This window comes from Papio anubis, chromosome 11 (assembly GCF_008728515.1).
Source record: "Papio anubis isolate 15944 chromosome 11, Panubis1.0, whole genome shotgun sequence".
NCBI classification, from domain to species: Eukaryota; Metazoa; Chordata; class Mammalia; order Primates; family Cercopithecidae; genus Papio; species Papio anubis.
This window is the reverse complement of record NC_044986.1, coordinates 3,954,097-3,972,628: the sequence shown is the minus strand read 5'-3', so window position 1 is coordinate 3,972,628 and position 18,532 is coordinate 3,954,097. Positions and strand designations below refer to the sequence as shown.

Here is an 18,532-nt window from a genome sequence, read left to right as displayed (position 1 = left end):
ATCAGCAGGAGGGCAGGGTTGGACACAGAAGCGGGGACCTCGGCCGCTGGCCAGGCTTCGGGACCCCTGCGGCATCAGTAGAGGTCAGTGTAAATCTCTAAGAAACTCCTGACAGGCCCCGAGACAGCCATGCAATTACTGCTGATGGCCGACCCTCCACGAGGTACCTTTGAATTATAGGAATCTTATTAGAAGCCTCTGACCTCTTGAATTTGCGAGGTAGAAATCGCCTGAAAATCCAATACCCTTATTTATGCCAGCTCTGCAAAAAGGAAAAAAGTAACAAAAAGCAGACAGATGGATAGACAGACATGCATCTGTGTTTAAAAGACAAACGCCCTTCTTGCCCAGAGGGCTCCTCACACCAGAGCTAGCTGGGTGCCCAAAGCCAACAGCCCTTCTGGTCTTTGATGCAGGTTCTACAGAAAAAGTTTTAGTCCCCTCTAATTTCAGAGGAGTAGAGGGAATAAGCAAAACAAAGCAAACACACAAGAGGTTTCAGCTGTACTTGGGCTTCTCCCCGCTCCCTTGGGCCTGGAAGAAGCCAGGAGAGTGGGGAAGGTGGGGTGAGAATGTCCCCTCTGGGCTTCTAGAAGACATGGAGGGGCGGGGCTTGTGCTGAATGGGTGGGGCATGCTGGGGAGTGTGGAGCCAGTGCAGAGGGGAGGAGCTAGAATTTCCCAGGCCTAATTTAAGAGTGGGTAGTCATCCAGGGAAAGGGGTGGGACAAAGGCAATGGGCGTGGCCAACAGAATGAGGCAGAGCTAGTAAAGAGAGCCAACCATTATAACTGAGGGAGGGCTTCTCAGACAGGGTGTGGCTGGAGGAGAAGGGGTGGAGCTAGGAAAGAGGGGTGGAGTTAATGTGGGAAGGAGGAGCAGGACCAAGGAGGTATTTTACAATTTATCCTGTAAGTGGGGGATCATTTTTTTTATTAAAAAAATTAATTAAGAAATTTTAAAGCCCTGGGGAAAGTGACCAGGCCACCTGGTGCCAATGCATCACATGGCCTTTAATTTTCCTTTTCTGGATAAGCTACGCGCTGATCCATTCAGAATTCCAGGTACGGGGGACTCCTGCCTCCAGCCTGGAGTCCTCTGCTAGGAAGACCCTGATGACGTCAGGCATCCCAGAAACTCTGTCGCCTTGCTAATCTCCATCTAGTCAGTTTATGTTATGTAAGCTGTTTAGGTTCAAGGGTGTTTCACTAGCACAGCTTACTGGGGACTGCATTTTCTCTGGGGTGCTTGGCAAGCTCTACATCAAAGCCTGATTGAGCAGAAAATATGTGCTAATGTTCACAGCAGTACTCTATTATAGTATAAGTGTGCTTGTAAATATTCACTACATGTTATTACGCCATTTGAACCAAGAATATTGGAAGGTGAAAGGTCGGCCTAATGCTCTCTCCGGAGGCAGCAGTTTTGAATATAACCAAATGGGATAATGGTCGGGAATACCCAGAGGGGGCAATGGAACACGTCGTAAAGAATTGTGCTGTGAGTTTTAAGTTTTCAGGACAACAAAGATGCCAACGAGATGGCTCATAAGCAGTCATTATTAATGGAATGACAAGGCTAATGTTAAGCAGAATGTCTTTGCGACAATAAATCTTGTCCCTGCGCCATTAGTACTCCTTACAACTGCAAATAGCAGTTAGGTTATAACCTAACATGGCAGAATTTTATCCTCTCAATCTCTAATGTATTTTATAATGCTGTTAAAGTCAGGAATCGCAACTGTTTAAGCTCACTTAATCTAGGAGAAGTTTAAACACGAATTTTAAATGCAAAAAACTGCTTTGATATTAGTTTTTCTTAATTAAAGAACAGCTCTTTATAAGAAGTAGATCTTTTTAAACGTGCGTCAGCCTGTAGTAGATGGGCATTGTTGAATTTTAAATGCCATACTTTTATTCAAGCTCAGCTTGGACTGCCCCATGCGATAAGTCATATTTAAAAAAAAAAAAAAAATTACTTTTGTGAGAGAGCCAGGTCGCACATTTATTTGTTTAACTTCAAATATACATTGTGTTCAAGCTCCTATTGGGAATGGATTAATCTTTTAAAATAACTTATATGTATGCATTTTCCACATAGTTCCTTTTGAAAGTATGTTCTAATAGCTTGCCCTGTCTTCCCATTTGACCTCCTTTATATATAACAGAATACTTTGAAGAAAAAACTGATTATTAACCCCCCTTTTTTTTATTTTTCCTTCTAAATGACCACAGGAACACTGAGAACCAGAAGTTAGTACTGAAACTGGAGAGCAACCCAAATGGAAACAGCAGCCGCCATCCTCCACAGGGCCTGCTGGGACCACCCCTGCAGGGTGGTGGGCTGGGAGAGGACCCAAGCCACAGCCAGGGCCTATGTGAGATGGTGTCTAGAGGGACTCTGCTTTGGGGCTGCCATCGCTGCAGATACCTGAGGGGAAGCTGCCAGCTCTTCTGTCCCCACCCCAGAATCTGCTGTGCACAGAAGGCAGAGGACTCTGGGGTGGCCTGACCCAGTCAGGTCTGCAGGGTGAAGCCCACCTGCCTCCAGCTGCACAGTTGGCCACAGAACATCTGGGTTACCTGGCCAAGCCTGGGAGGCAGCTGTCACCAATACCCTCCATGTGCCCTGTAGAATTTCCACCACATTCACTGAGAGCACTTTCCATCAGCAAAAAAATCCATGGTGCTGCTCATTCTGGCCACTGATCCCCGCTCCTTACGAAGGCATCTCCCTCAGAATATGGTTGCCAAGGGCCTGAGGGTGTGTCCTCGCAGAACGTTCTACACAGCAAGACTAGCAGGTTGCTAAAGCTGGAAGCTCCTTGAAGCTTTTCCAGAGGCTCCTTTGGAGGAAATTTAGGGTCGCTTGTCAATTTCAGTTCCTTCTCAATACAAACCTTCAAGTTTGCTGCCTTGTTAACAACAATCACCAGCATTTGTGTGTCTCTTCATGGCATACACACGCACTCTCACATCTATTATTTCATCTTTTTTCACAACCTATCTCAAGGATGAGGAAACTGAGGCAGGGAGGGGCCTAGGCTTGAACCATGGTCCTCTGAGTCTTAGTCTGACTCCCACCTCTGGACCCAACTGCTTCTCATCCTGTGTGGCATGAAGTGTCACTGATTTCTAGATTGTAACATTGTAAAGTCGCTTTTAGATCCCTGCAACAATATTGTATTACCAATGTGAAGGAAATGGCACATTTTGATTGCTGTAATTCTTACTTTTTAAATAATCAACACAAAAATGTTTTCAATTCTTCTTGACATAAAATCTCCACGTATCTCTTGACTCTTCCATCAAACAACTGTTTTTAACCTTTTAGCCTAGAATAATAAAACTGGAAGGAGCTTAGGGTCACTGTAGAAGTAAGAAATTAAAATGCAAAAGGGAAGAAACACCTTTGATCTGAGGGTGAGGGAGGTCTAGTGCCCAAGTAAGTCCAGGATTCAACATGCTCTGTGTTTGCCGAAGCATGTTAGTTCACTACCTGACCTGAACTTCTAATTCCTACAAGAGCCACAACAAGACAAGATCAGGCCAGATGTGCTGAAGTAAAAAGGTCTCCATGAGGGTTAAATGAAAGGAGCAAGCTACAGACTATGCATAATGTACCCCCATCACACATGCGCACATGAATGTCTACGTGCACACGTGCAGGTGCATGCATACACAGGCATGCATACATGCATACATGCACCTGTGTGTACAAGTATACACGTGCACACATACAGACATATGCATACGTACACCCACACATGCTTACACCCCCACATGCACATGCACACTATATTTCCAGGTGTGCATATATCTGGAAGAAGGGCACACAGAGAGTTGATAGCAGTGGTTCCCCCGGGGAAGGGCCCTGGGATAGACATGGGAGAGGCAGGGAATTTGACTTTACTTGATTGTTGAACATTCTTAAGTTTACAAGAATTTTTTAAAATTCTTATACAGATAAACATGTATCTTTTCAGATCACTGTTGCTGAAAAGAACAAGAAGGGGCCTGGCTGGGCTTGAGTAGTATGACAAGTGCCCCCAAGTATCCTGCAGCCCTTGGATCTTTTCCTGGAAGATGCTATTTTCAAGTAACCTCAGAGCCTCATGCTGAGCCGATGAAACTTCAGGGCTGCAGGGTCAGAAGGAGAGAGCTCTCCCTTGGTTTTCAAAGGTTCCAGCTCTGCCCTGCACAGTGGGCATCACGGCAGGGCTCTGGGCCCCTCTGCCCAGGCCTGAGCTCCTCAGGCAGCCGGCTGAGCCCACACTCCTGGGAGCCGCCAGGGAGCCTGGCCTCTCCAGAAGCAGCTGGACGCTGAGAGGCTGCCCAGGCAGGCTCTGCCCAGCCGGGGTGGGAACTGCGATCCGCCACCCAGAGGGATGTGCTTTAATTGAAAATTTATGTTTAATTGAAGAGTCACCTGTTTTATGTGAGATCAGAGAGCAGGCTCCCCTCAGATTTGTAATGGGGACAAGAAGTATATCATTACATGTTTACTTTGTAAGGGATGGAAGTTTCATATTTAATTCATACAAGGATTCCTTGGCTAGGAAAGAAAGGTTTTTAAAAGCCAGGCTCACATGGATATTGAAAACACCCAACATCTTTATTGCACAGGTTTCTGTTTTGTTGGCTTATATCCTTCTAAACTTGGCGGTCAGCAGAAGGGAAAACACTAGAAAGGCCGCATTGTCCTCAGATCATTCAACAATTACTGTGAGCTTGAAAGCCAACTTAGAAATCAATGCCATTAGAAAAAGATTGTGCAGAAACACAATTAAGGGTTAATAACTTTATTATATAAATAGCTCATACAAATGGGGAAGAAAAACATAAACATCCCAATAGATGAATGGGAAAGGGGCAGAAACAAGCAATTCCAAGGGGATAGAATGCAAAGTGTAATGTGACAGAAGCCATTTAACCACATGGTTAATAATAAAATGAGTGTGAAACATGGCACCATTTTTGACCCATCCAACCAGCAGAAATTTTTAATGGTAATATCCAAAACTGAGATGGAGCAGTGAAATAGGAAATTCTCATATAGTGCTGGGGGCAGGAGAAACCAGGGCAGCACTTCTGAAAGATTTGGCTGGTAGTAATGTGAGCCTTAAAATATTCATGTCCTTTGACGTCATAATTTTGTTCTGGGACTCTAACCAAAGAAAACAATCTAAATAGATCGAACTTTATAAAGATGTTCAGAGAAGTGTTATTTATAATAACAAAAACTTTAAAACAGCCTAAATGTCGAAAAAAATAAAAGAATGGCTAAGCAAATTACAGTTGTTGCATTGACTAGAATATCATGGAATCATTACAAGCTATATTTCTATTGACTATATTATAACATTTTTCGAACATTCTCATCAAAGGGAGAATTAAGCAAATGGAAGTTTATATTCTGATTGATCACAGTGAAAAAACAAACCTACAGGAAAGAACAAGTCGGAAAGAAAATGTGCTAAAATATTAATTACAGCTGGGAACGATGAATGATGTCAATGCCTTTTTTGTTTGCTTAGTTTCCAAAATACTCCTCATGACAGTGTATTACATTTTAAGTAAATATAAAAACACATTTTAATTGTTTTTCTACTTAAAAAAAAAAACCCTGGGAAGATAGATTGTAGTGGGAAGTTTCAGGTTAGCCCCTCGTTTTACTGGTCAGGATATGGAAGCTAAGAGGCTCTGTAGTGCCCTAAACCACAGCACTAATTAGAGAATGGCACCTCTGTAGAATTTGTCACTCAGTATTTGTTAATTGTATCAACTCCCATTAATTAATTAATTCTAGAGGGATATTATTTTCTAACTAGGAGCATGTTCTGGGGAAAATCACTACTTCTCTCTCTCACCCAAGAAACATGCTTTGAGCCTTCAGCCGGATAAACAGAGGAGCAAAGGTGGGATGACAGTGCCACGCAGCAAATGCCACAACACCCCACGCGGACAACCTTCGCTTCACTGATGAGCAAGCAGAGAATTATTTTAAAGGAAAAAATAACTTACTGGCTAACAACTAAGTACCCGCCGGTAGTAGGAATTAATGGATTCATTTCATGAAATAAAAACTTCTACTATGGTCGGTGTAGCAAATTTCACTTGCAGACACGTTTGCAAAATAAGCACATCTTCACAATGGCCCAAACGTCAGTTAAAGATCCTGCCTGCCTAGATGTGGAGGAACCCACCCGGTGGTCAGGACCACCCCACGTGGGCAAGGAGGGTGACATGCAGCAGAGAGCATGCCACATCGGCTTCCTGCAGGGTGACAGGAACCCCTCCTTTGGGGCCCATTCCTCTGCATCCAGCCCCCTCCTCTCAGACACTGTATGGAGCCACAGTCTGAAGCCTGGGGGGCCCCTTCCTGGAGGTGATTGTGCAGCTGATTCTGAACAAGCTGCACAGTCTTGATCACTTTTTCAGAGCTTAACACTGCGAGAGTAATGCCACTGGATCTTATCAACTCCACTGAACTCACTTGCTGGTATAAAGATAAATCGGGACTACTAATGCCTCGTGAATACATGACTCTATACTTCTTTTACTTAGTGAAACATTTAATTAGTATTTACTTGAAAATTACTATCAATTACCAAAAATGACTACAAATTACTAGCAAAATGGATACATTTTCTCTCTACCACCAAAATAAATTCAATTACTAACTTTAAGTAATTGCGGGTAATTTATTTCTTGGAGGGCAGAGAGCTTATAGACAAACTGGAAGGAGATGATTAAGATGCACGGTGTGGCTGATTTATGAGGGGAACTTAAATAGCTAAATCGGGGTGGTTGAGCAAGAAAGCTGAAACACCGCCGCAAGATTCCCACAAACAGCTGCCCAGCAAGCGGAGTCCTGTGTGGCTCAGCCCAGGAGAGGGGGAGGCTGCGGTGCCAAGGAGATCAACTTAATCAGGAGCTTTCTGCTAAAATACTTAGAGGTTTTCTTGATGGTGAAATCTGAGACCCTAATATGGTCCCCCAAAGGAAAGTGTCAACACCTGAATCTTAAACAGGACAAAAGGAGAGAGAATACTTTGCAGAATGATTGCAGAGGTTTTCCTTAGAGGGAAAGGGAAGATTTAGATGCCAAGTTTCACACGATTTGTTCCCCTTCAGGTTTCAGCAAAAGAAAAATGTCTTCTGTCCCCCAAGCCTAACACAGGAGCAATCACAGAGACCAGCAGCTGCCAATAGTGGGTTTTGGTCCCTGGGGGAAGGTCACAGCCCTGTCCCTGCTACTTGGGCACCAGGGGGCTGCATAGATTGTGAGGTGGCCACGGACAGTCATCCTTTAAACTGGCACCTCCTGCCCACGCTGGACGTGCCCACACCATCTTCACCCCTTGGAAGTCTCCGGCCCAGAGTGCTGCAGATGCCAGCTATTTCGGAAAAGCCGTGTAAAAAGGCACATTAGTGAGTACTGAATGACACCTGTGACTGATGCAGAAGATCATTACAAATGATGACTCGGATTTCCCAGGTCCGGGATGCAGTGAGGCATCATGGTGGCTTCCAGTCCAGTTGTCCAGAACTCCAAATCTCCCAAACTGTGTGACTCGCAGCAAAACACTTAGCCACGCTCAGTCTGTCCCTTCATCTGTAAAACGAAACTCAAACTAGGACTTCAGATTAAACAAACTGTGGTACATTCATACAATGAAACAGTGATCAGCAATAAAAAATAAAAAGGAGATTTTTGCTCCATGAGAAGACATGGAGGAACCTTACATATAAGTCGGGCGGTGAAAGAAGAGGAGGTACTGCAGGATTCCAACCATGTGACATCCTAGAGAGGGTAAAACTATGGGGTCAGGAAACGGATGAGCAGCCGGAGGGTGGGAGGAGGGTCGGGTAGGTGGAGCACAGGATTTGGTGGGCAGTGAAACTGTTGTGTATGAGACTGTGATGATGGATACGTGATGTCACACGTTGGTGCAAGCCCGTAGCATGTACACCACCGAGAGCAAACCCTAATGGAAACTCTGGACGTTAGTTACTATTAAGGCATCAATATTGGTTCATCCACTGTAATGGATGTAATGGAGGGACAGCCTACGCGGGAACTCTGTACTTTGCACTCAGTGTTCTGTAAATGGAAAATTGCCCTGAAAAATAAAATCTAAAATGCAAACAGCTACTTCACAGGACTGCTCTCGGCACCAAGGCAGGCAGAGTCAAAACTTGGAAATGGCACAGGCAGAAGTCAAAGTGACTTAGCCTGGACCTAGGCTTGGCCCTGGTGTTCAAGCCACACACTGTGTGGAATTTCCACGCCCATGCTCGCCCCCTTACGGGTCTGCCTGGTGACAGAGTCCGTTCAGCAGTCAGTAAGAACAGACTGTGGCCCCAAGAATGACATTCTCAAATCCCACATGCAAGCAGCACACCCCTTCCACAAGGAGTCCCCCCAGAGGCCAGGGCTGGAGGGTTGGTGGCAAAGGTGAGTTAGTGGATGACGTGGAACCTTGGTTCACTGTCTGTGCCACCAAAACACAGTCGGTCCACTTCCAGGAGTCCAGGCCTCCCTCCAGGACCCCACACCCGGCCTGCTGTCTTGGAGGCCTTTCTTACTTCTCAAAGTTTGGCCGGTTTCTCTCCCAGGGAGCCAAGGCTCTGGGACACTTTGGAGTGTGAGCAGCTCCTCCTAATGCCCTCTGCTTCCTGTTCACACTGGTTTAGCCATTCAATCATAATGTCATAGCATCCCAGAGGAGGACGCTGCTGCCAGGCCCCCGTTGGTGGGGAAATTCCTTGAAGCATTAAAAACACACGTAAGAGGAATCTCTGTCCCTTTCACAATGTTGGTGGCGCAAGATGCACAGTAATATATTCCTGAGAGCCACATTTACCGTCCTGAGCGGGGTAGTCAAGGACAAGGACGGCAGGCTGCATTTCTGGGGCCAGAAAGAGAGGTGTCTTTATATCCCACGTGCAGGGTACTGCCAGGCTGAGCTCACAGCGACCACACATGCAGGTCATACAGAGATGCAATGCGGAGGGTATCCCAGAGGTGGCTTGGGGACAAGCCGAGGACATCGTTTAATAATATGGAATGGGGATTTTGTTCATTTATCTTAGATTCATGCCCACAACCGAGACAGAGGAGTGAGTTCTCTTGCCGAGAGAAAGAGTAGCCTCCCGTCGATGTAGCCTGAGAGACCCATACGAACACGGTGGGCTGCCCGCTCCGTGCTGCTTTGGGGCTGGATCAAGTCCCCAAGGTGAGTAGAGTTTCTGTAACTCCAATGAAGACATCCTAGGGTTTTGTACCATGTCATACAATATCAATTTAACATTGGTGCTTCTGAAAAATCCTACCGCCTCCATGTAACTTGCAAAGGCATTTAAATTGGCTCTGAATACAGCCTTAAAGCAGGTTGACAGACACCCTCTGCCAACATTTAGTTTTGACTTCACGTTTCAATTACACTCTGCAATGGAGACGAATATGCTCAGGTGCAGTCAATCTTGGGTTGTTAGGTTAACAGTGTTAGCTGTACAGAATTTGCTGAGAACGTGTTAATAAAAACTAAAAAATAAAGAAAGTACCACATTAGCAGATTCAAGCCGCCCTTTAAGAGGTCCAGGCTTTGCTCTGGTGTGGGCTGAGAGGGGCCTGTGAACAGGCTCCCTCTGGGCAGAGGAAGCGAAACTGGGCTCCTGTGGCCCCACCTCACCAGCTTCTACGGCTGCACGCCCTGCTGCGGTGGAGCGTGGGACTGTTCCTTACACCTGTGCAGAGCAGGGGCCGAGTAGGGCCTGTAGCAGCTGCTACCTGTTTCCATGCCCAAAACTGGCCATGGTGGTGTTGCCCGTGGATCCAGCATGGAGCAGGCCTGAGTCCCCTTCCTCTTGCAGTGGAGTGAGGGACCACCGTGCCCACATCCTGGTGCCCTTGGAGCAGGGGCTGGGGGTTCTAAATAGACTGAGGCCCTTGACACACTCTCCAGGCCACTGCCTCACTGCCGTTCGGACCACTGGGCCGTGCTCAGGGCTAGTCCTTGGGGGCCGGTGTCCGGGGTCTTGTCTTCCTCTCCAGTTCCCCAAAGGGTCAAGAGCTTGCCCTTCTTTGCTAACTTCTCCCAGCCCGTGGCCAGATAAACACAGGACACCAGTCAAATAAATAAAACACAAATAATAGTTTATTATATGTATGTCCCAGTACTTTAGTTAAAGTATCTAGGACATACTTATGCTAAAGAAACTTCTCGCTGATCTGAAACTCACAGAAACTATCTTATACTGTTTTTGAAATCCACCCTAGTCCGTCCCGGCTGGAGCTGAACTCCATTGCTGGCCTCCATGCTGTCATCTCACATCAGCACTGTTGATTAAACAAACCTGCTGCAAACTTCTCATTCTCTGGGGACCTTCCGGAACCTTTGGGACACTGACCTAGATCACTATTAATTGTGCTGCAAATACCTTTCCAATGTGGCGATTCCAGAGTGGAGAGGGGCCACCCACGCTCCCTTGGTCAAAATGCCCAGCCCCAACCCTTGCCAGTACCACTGTGGTCTCAGGCCGAGGCCTTTCTCCAGGGCACCATGCCACTCATGTTTCCAGGAACTGGTGAGACACTCCCTTTCAGTCAACTGGTGTGCACCAGACCCCAGCGCACTGCTCTTGTGTGCCATGCACTCTGCCATGTGTGGGGACAGACAAGGATGACGTGGGACGCTCCAGACACAAAGGGGTGATTTTAACCCAAGTCAAGTCCTCACCGAAAACTTGGGCCAGATGTGCTTTGGAATTCAAATTTTTCAGATTTTAGAAAGATAATGCCTTGTAGTATGTAAATGCTATTTATAGGATATTATGCACAAGACACAATAAATCCCCCAGTATATTGCATAAATACCCCGGTGGGCTCCAGGGCAACCTCGAACACAGGACAGGACCAGGACAAGCAAGGGAGGGGCCCAGGGCACAAGATTCAAGGAAGTGCTCAGTGCCTGGGTGCCTCACCCGCCTCACCCTAGCCCTGGCACTGACAAACACCTGTGTACTTCTACAGTGACCTAGAAATACTGGCACAAGATGGACGCATAAAGACCCCAAAGAGTCACATGTCAGTTCAGGTCAGCTGGGCCACCGATGAGTTTGGGAGCCAGATGTTAAGAAAGACTCCTTATGTTTCTGAGCTTTGTAAGTGTGGCCCTGGGGGTCTGGGATGGGGAGCAGGTGCGTGCTGTGGCAGAGGTGCGCTCGGGGCCTGCCCAGGTGAGTGAGCAAGCCTCTCCGAGGCCTGGCATCTATCTCCCTCCTTCTGCCCCCCAGAGAGAGAAGGCACTCACTGTTAACTTTGCAGGGAGATCATGGGTGGGAAGCATAAGGACATCTTAGGAGTAGTTCTTTCATCCTGCTCCCCAAGCTGTGAGACTGCCGAGGAGTTCACTTCCCAGGCTTTAGGAACGCAGGCCAGAGGAGAGAGCTGCAAACTGCTCTCTGGGCCCAGGACACTGCTCGAGAGGAGGCCACCAGATTAGAGCTACACCTGAGAATGTAAAACTACTCCTCCTGTGGGCCCTCATCCCAACGACAGGGGGATCTGCGCCTCCACAGCTTGGCGCCAGGTCAGTTAGAAGCTGCTGTGAAAGGCCTTTCTGGCAGCCTCCACCCAGCTCGGCCACCAGGGCAGGGCAGGGGCCCCGGCCACCACGCACCAGCATTACTTTGTGGGATGACATCAGTTGTGCTCAGATAAAATTATAATAGTGTTCCAAGTGGACTCAAGGAAGGAGCAAGGGCAAAACTCTCTTTATATGCTGCACCTTCTCCTTCCAATCCCTTCACACTCAAGGAGTTTGTCTAAATGGACTCTTAGATAAATAGAACGACATAATTGCTTTGATATACTAACATATCTGAGTGTCAGGTTTGTGAATACATCCTCGGTACGTTGAAAGAAGTGTATTAAAAGAGTTAATTACTTGAAGTCAATATCATATATTCTTATTTTAAAGGAACAGTTCTCAACCCTGAAAAAAATTATCATCTACAACTGCACCATCCAATACAGGAGAGCCACTAGTCCCATATGGCTATTTAAATTTTAACTTTAATGAATTCAAACTCAATCAATTGTAAAAGTTAGCTCCTGAATTGCACTAAGCACATTTTAAGCACTCAGTCGCTACCTGTGGCCAGGGGCTCCCATATTGGACAGAGCAAATACGGAGCATTCCCGTCAGAGCAGAAAGTTCTGTGGAACAGCACTGATCTGCAGATTCAGGAACTGACACTCCATTCCTCACACGTCATTTCTTTCTTTTGTTTCCCACAGAAGAAGCGGCACCCATCTCATTACTGAAGTTGTTACTAAGGCGAGTGAACTTATCAGAGGCCCAGCTCATGCCCCAGCCAAGACCTACGTGGGTGATGACCCTTGTTGATGATGGCCCTGGCTTACTGTCCTCAGCCCGCACCTTGATGTCCAAGGAGATGAGGAAAGAGACCACATGGTAAGGAAGGAGGGCTGACGGGCCAGATTTCCACTTCACTGGCTGCGCAGATTCTGATCTCGGCAAGGCATCAGCAACCTCCTAGTGGCCGAATCCTTTACGCCCATGGGTATATACACTCACGGACCCTTCTTCACTTTGACGTCTCTGGAGCATTTGTGACCCTGGAGCATCCTCCTTGACAAAGTCATTCTTCCCTGATTTCTGGAGTCCACACTCCCTGTTTCCTTCCCACCTCCAGCCACTGTTTTCCCCGCCCCTTTGGCAGACACCGCCTCCCACAGGCGTTCCCTGGATGTACCCCTCCTGGGGCTCTGGCCCAGACCCCTCCCCTTCTTTCCACTCACACCCCAGGCTAAAATTCACATCTGCAGGCTGCTGGATTCTAAATCAGATCTCTCCCCAAAGCCCCAGGCCCAGCTGCCTCTGGACATCTCCCCTTGACCAGGAGCCTCAGACAGGACATTCCCACCCAGAGCCATCTTTCCACCACAACACCCCAAGACTCCCTCCTCCTTGTGTCCTGTGGCACTTCTCTGAGCCAGGACCTGGCAGTCGCCCCTGAGCCCTTCCTCAACTCACCCCCTGCATTCAGTCCACCACCACCACTGCGGTCACGTCTAGGTACTAAGTCTCTCTCTGGTCTCTCCACGTTTCTCCAGCCCTGCCACTGCTACTCTGATCCAGCCCAGTGCCATCTCTCAATGTATTACCTTCATGCCAACTCCTGGTTTATCCCCTGGCCTTGTTCCCTCTAACCCGTGCTCCCCACTGTGCCAGGGAGATCTTCCACAGCTGCAAATATGCTCTGGTCATTCTCCTCCCTCAGATGGGTCAGTAGCTCTCCATTGCCCTCAGGACAAGAGCCCAACTCCCTAGAACAGGCCAGGAGTCTCTGTACTGTCTCAGCCTCTCTGGCTCAACTCTGCCATCATGGCCCAAAGCAGCCATAGGCAATCTCTAAACAAATGGGTGTGGTGGTGTTCAGAACAACTTCATTTATGAAAAAAACAAAGAGCTGGCCGGATTTGCCCCAAGGCCTATAGTTTGCTGAAACCTGTTCTATAGATTTCCAGGTCACCTCTCACACAGCTCCTGTGTGGCCTCTCCTCTGAGCCTCTACTCTTGCTATTCTTTCTTCCTGGAATCCTCTCTTTCTCCCACGTACCCAACCTTCTACTCTCCTGCTGCAATAAACTCCAACTTGTCCAGTTCCCAAGTTAAATATCTATTTCAGCTGTGCATAAGAGTCTCCAAAACCTGGGGCCTTAAAAACTTCGTGTTTTCAAGTCGTGTTGATTTCAGGAAAGTAAATGTTTTCGGTTTATTGCAGAAACTTAACGGAGAAAAAAATTCATACAAACACACACACACACACACACACACAGAGACACACATTTATTCCAAATCCAGATGTAACTTACCACTATTAACATTTTTATGTCTTTTTCTCAGACATTTTTTATATATCCATCTTGCTTACATAATTTGAAAAATAACATATAGAGGTTTGAAGTCAGACTTTTTAAAAAATATACATTCTCATGTTGTGATAAGTTATCAAAAAAATACTAACTTGAATGCCAGCATAATTGTCTATCTTACTAATACTCCAGAATTCACCTTATGATGCCCCTTTTGGGAGTCTGTTCATTTTTCTCTGTGGGAAATAGCAGTTTGCTTTCCAGTAGGGTGTCCCTGTCACAGCCTCAGCAGCTGCACCCTCGTGAGCATGAGGGGTTATTTATTTAATCTCTGCTTATCCAGCAGGCAAAAATGGCGCCTCATTGCTTTAGTTTGTTGTGTCTTTTTCTTTTCTTTCTTTTACTTTCTTTTTTTTTTTTTTTTTTTTTTTTTTTTTTTGAGACTGGTTGAGACAGGGTCTTGCTCTGTTGCCCAGGCTGGAGTGCAGTGGGCGCAGTCATAGCTCACTGTAGCCTCAACCTCCAGCAATCCTCCCGCCTCGGCCTCCTGTGTTACTGGGACCAAAGCTCATGCCACCACACCCAGCTAATTTTATTATTATTATTATTTATTGTAAAGACAGTTTCCCTATGTTGCCCAGACTAGTCTTGAACTCCTGGACTCAAGAAATCTGTCCAACTCAGCCTCCCAAAGTGCTGGGATTACAGGCGTGAGCCACCATGCCTGGCCTGCCCTGCTGTGCCTGTTTCTTGAGAGTGAAGTTCAGGGGTGCTCCCATGGTTCTTGGCCATTTGTGTTTGCTTCTCTATTCCAGGCCCTCTCTCTGTGGCCATGTTCTATTCCTACTAGAAACTCGATGTATTTCAAGGACACACTCAGGGCCTGACTGGGGTCCTTGGAAGGTTGAAGTGGTCCCCAGTGGAGGACTGTGCTACTCACTGACCTGTCAGGGGGTTTCTGAATCCACAGCAGAGATAGGGCTGAAGATGCCTTTCCTGAAGGTGTAAACAACAGCAAGGCAGGTCAGGGCAGTGCAGGAGTCACCTGCTATAACTCCAGATTAAGACCACATGTAGGAGACCTGCAGAGGAGTTTCAGGCTCGAGAGGCAATTATGTAGCTCACCTGATTTAGAGGAGAAAATGAAACCACAAGCAGTGAAGTTGGGCCTTCTCAGGGGTCTCCTTAGACAGTGCAACCAGATGGTGTGCAGAATAGGAAACATAGCCACCTCATGCACACCTGGGAAGACCTCGGTCCACAGTAATCCCAGAAGCGCCTGCTATGCTTTGAATGCTGGGGTCCCTCCAAAGTTCAGAGGTTAAAACTTAAACCTCACTGGGATGGTATTATGAGATAGGGCCTCTGGGAGTATTATTAAGTCATGAAGGCTCCTCCCTCAGGAGCAGGATTAATGCCCTTATGAAAGAGGCTCCAGAGAGCTGCCTGGCTTCTTCTACTTGGGCCCTCTGAGGACACAAACACAGCAGCAAGACGCCATCTTGGAAGCAGGGGGCAGCCCTCCCCAGACACCGACTCTGCCAACACCTGGACCTTGGACTTCCCAACCTCCAGAACTGTGAGAAAACAAAGCGTCTCTTCTTTATAAATTAGCCAGTCTCTGGTATTTTATAATAGCAGCGCAAATGGTCTAAGATCATGACTATCAAAACACAACTGGTACACCATTTTTTTTTTTTTAAATAAAAATGCTGCTGACAATGAAAATGAGTGTGGCCCACTCACATGCGGGGAAGCGGAATGGGAATCCATGCAACTTCAGGGAAGCAATGTGACGACGCACCTAAAAATGACCGCACCTTACCCAGGAGCATCTCCATCATTTTTAAAGCTCCACAGGCAATGTTGGTGCTCCCCTGTGTGTGAGAACTGCTACACTGGATGGGCTATGATGCAGCCATTCAAAATGCTATTTTTAGAATGTTCAATAGCATAGGAATGGATTTCAGCTTACATGTTTAAAGAAAAAACGCAAGACACAAAATTGTAAAAACTTTAAATACATGTAAAAAAACACAAAATGACATTGAAATAGTAACCTCAACTGAGTCACTCATTCTTTTATTTAACAAATTTTTTCTAGTGCCGTCTATGGTTTAGGCCAGCAGTTATCAAACTAAAAATTATGGAGAACCACAAAGAGTTTTTGTGTATATAGAACATAGCTATTGATATTTACATATTAAGGACTAAAACTGATCATTTAAAAAATATTTCATTAATTCCTCTTTAAAATAAATAATAATAAATCTAATGTTAACACAAAGAACATATAAAGAGAGTGGTATTGTTTTACATTTTTGTAAATCTCTCTAAGTCCCACTTAATAGAAGACAGCTGGATTCCCATGTTTGCTTCTGCATTCAATTTGTTATGATATCACACTTCATGTAGACGCTGGAAAATTCCACCATATACTCATGAGAGAATGAAAGGGAAAAAGACAAACAACATCTTAGTTGTTGGAAAAGTAGTTTTGACCTTGTGTTAAGAAAATAGTTTTGACCTTGTGGACTCCTGAAAAGGTCTTGGGGACCCCAAGGGTCCACGGATCGCACTTTGAGAACCACTGGTCTAGACATTCCTGTAGGTTCTAACTGTAAGAAAAAATAATAAAAGCAAAATGAAATCAAGCTCTCTCTCTCTCAGTCTCTTATATTCTACTAAGAGAAGAAAAAAACCATGTTTATGATCGTTAGGTGGTAAGTGCCAGGAAGAAGAGGTACAGGTGGTGATGGAGAGGCTATTTCAGCTCAGCAGGCAGGGAAGCCCACAGACAAGGCAATACCTAGACGCACTGGTATCTGGGAAGAGTGGTTCGTTGGTGTCCACTCGGGAGTGGTTTTACGGATTGTTATGCTTCCCTGCATTGTTCAGATTTTCTTTAAGGAACAAGTCCAACTTCAATTTTGAACAAGTTGGTTTTGTTTTGTTTTGTTTTTTTATGAAGGCTTCTTGCAAGGCAGCCTTCATCAATGCAACCTTGAAGCAACGGTCAGCAACACTTTGAAGCCGATTTGAAGCCCCTGCTGTTGCCCATTGGGTGCTCCAGAATCACTTTCTGCTGGTTCTACCGTGGTCATCCTAATGATCCTCGAGGGAAGGGCCCTGGGGACACAGCCGTGCAGGAGGCCAGGGACGGCCCCCAAAAAGAGGAAGGACACACATCCAGGCAAAATTAAAATGTACCTCATTATTCTCTGTGGGCACTAACCTGTTTCTGGGCCTCCCCGGATGGACTCAGCTCCGCAAGGTACAGGATGTGGCCTGACCTCTTGTGGGCGTCCATTCTCTCCGTGGCCTCTCAGCTCTGTCTCCTGCACATCCTTCTGCTTCCATTCTAGGACCTGATCACATGGCCCTCGCCACTGCCCTCCTGAGGCAGTGATATCCCAGAAAAACAAGCCAGGCTTTGCCCAAATGAAGAAACAACAGTTTTACTTTGATTTTTTACAAACAAACAGTTTTTACTTTGTTTTATAAGTTTTACTTTAGGTTGGTGCAAAAGTCATTGCAGTTTTTGCCATTGAAAGTAACGGTAAAAAGCTCAATTACTTTTGCACCAACCTAATACGAATAATAAGATTGGATTTCCTAGACATATCAATGAAAACGGTGCCTGTATGTTCCGTATACTTCAGCATAAAGAGAAGATCCTCCCAGGCCCAGAGGACTGCTCGGGTCCCTTGTGTCTCAGAAGCTATAGTGGTTTCTTGTGACTGCCATAACAAATTAGCACAAACTGAGTGGCTGATGACAACAGACGCTCATTCTTTCACAGTTCTGGAGGACAAAAACTCAAAGTCAGGTTGTTGGCAGGGCTACGCTCCATCAAAGTCTCTTGGGCAAGACCCTTCCCTGTCTCTTTGGCTTCTGCTGGCCCCAGGTGTTCCTTGGCTGGTGGCAGTGTCTCTCGAGTTTCTGCCTCTGTCTTCACATGGCCGTCTTTCCTTATGCTTGTCTGTGTCATGTTACCTTCCTTTATAAGGACACTGATCCAACTGGATCAGGGCCCACCCTTATCCTATATGACTTAATCTTAACTTGATTATATCTGCAAAGACCCTCTTTCCAAAAAAGGTCTCATTCACAGGTATGGGGGTAAGGACTTTGACATATTTTGGGGGTCACACAATTCAACTCATATTAGGAGCCAAACTCACTGAAGGAGAGACCAGAAGGGAGTGCAGGCACCAAGGCCAAGAGGACTGACTAGGAAGAGGACTGTGGACAGGGCTTTGGACATGCCAACCGGGAGGTCTTTGCTGAACCCAACAAGAGGATCATCAGGCTAGGGAGGCAATGAGGGCAGATCCAGCTGCAAGGAGGCTGTCTGCAGAGGGAGCAGAGGACGGGCAGACAGTGAGTGGATTCTGTCAAGAGGCTCGTGGCAGAGGGCAGGTGTAAAATTAAGCACTAGCTGAAGGGGTATGTGAGAGGAAGGGGAGAATTGAGTTTTGCAGTGTTTGTCTTTTATTCAACTTTGGGGAATGGACAAGACAACCTTATCTGTAGCTTTACGCTTGTGGTTCCTCCCGGGGCCAACACATTCAAGTAGTTGGCTGATACTGAAACTTCTGGGTGTTTTTTATTTAAATCTTTAT

At 46.3% G+C, this 18,532-nt stretch overlaps 1 long non-coding RNA gene across 1 annotated transcript; it reads left to right on the top strand.

Annotated features, from left to right (window-relative positions):
• Positions 1-15,402: 15,402 nt before the first annotated feature.
• On the top strand, positions 15,403-17,124 carry LOC103887827. The gene is made up of 2 exons (XR_002524507.2): positions 15,403-15,486; positions 16,879-17,124. It is a non-coding gene; the product is annotated as an uncharacterized LOC103887827 (long non-coding RNA).
• The last annotated feature ends 1,408 nt before the right edge of the window (positions 17,125-18,532 follow it).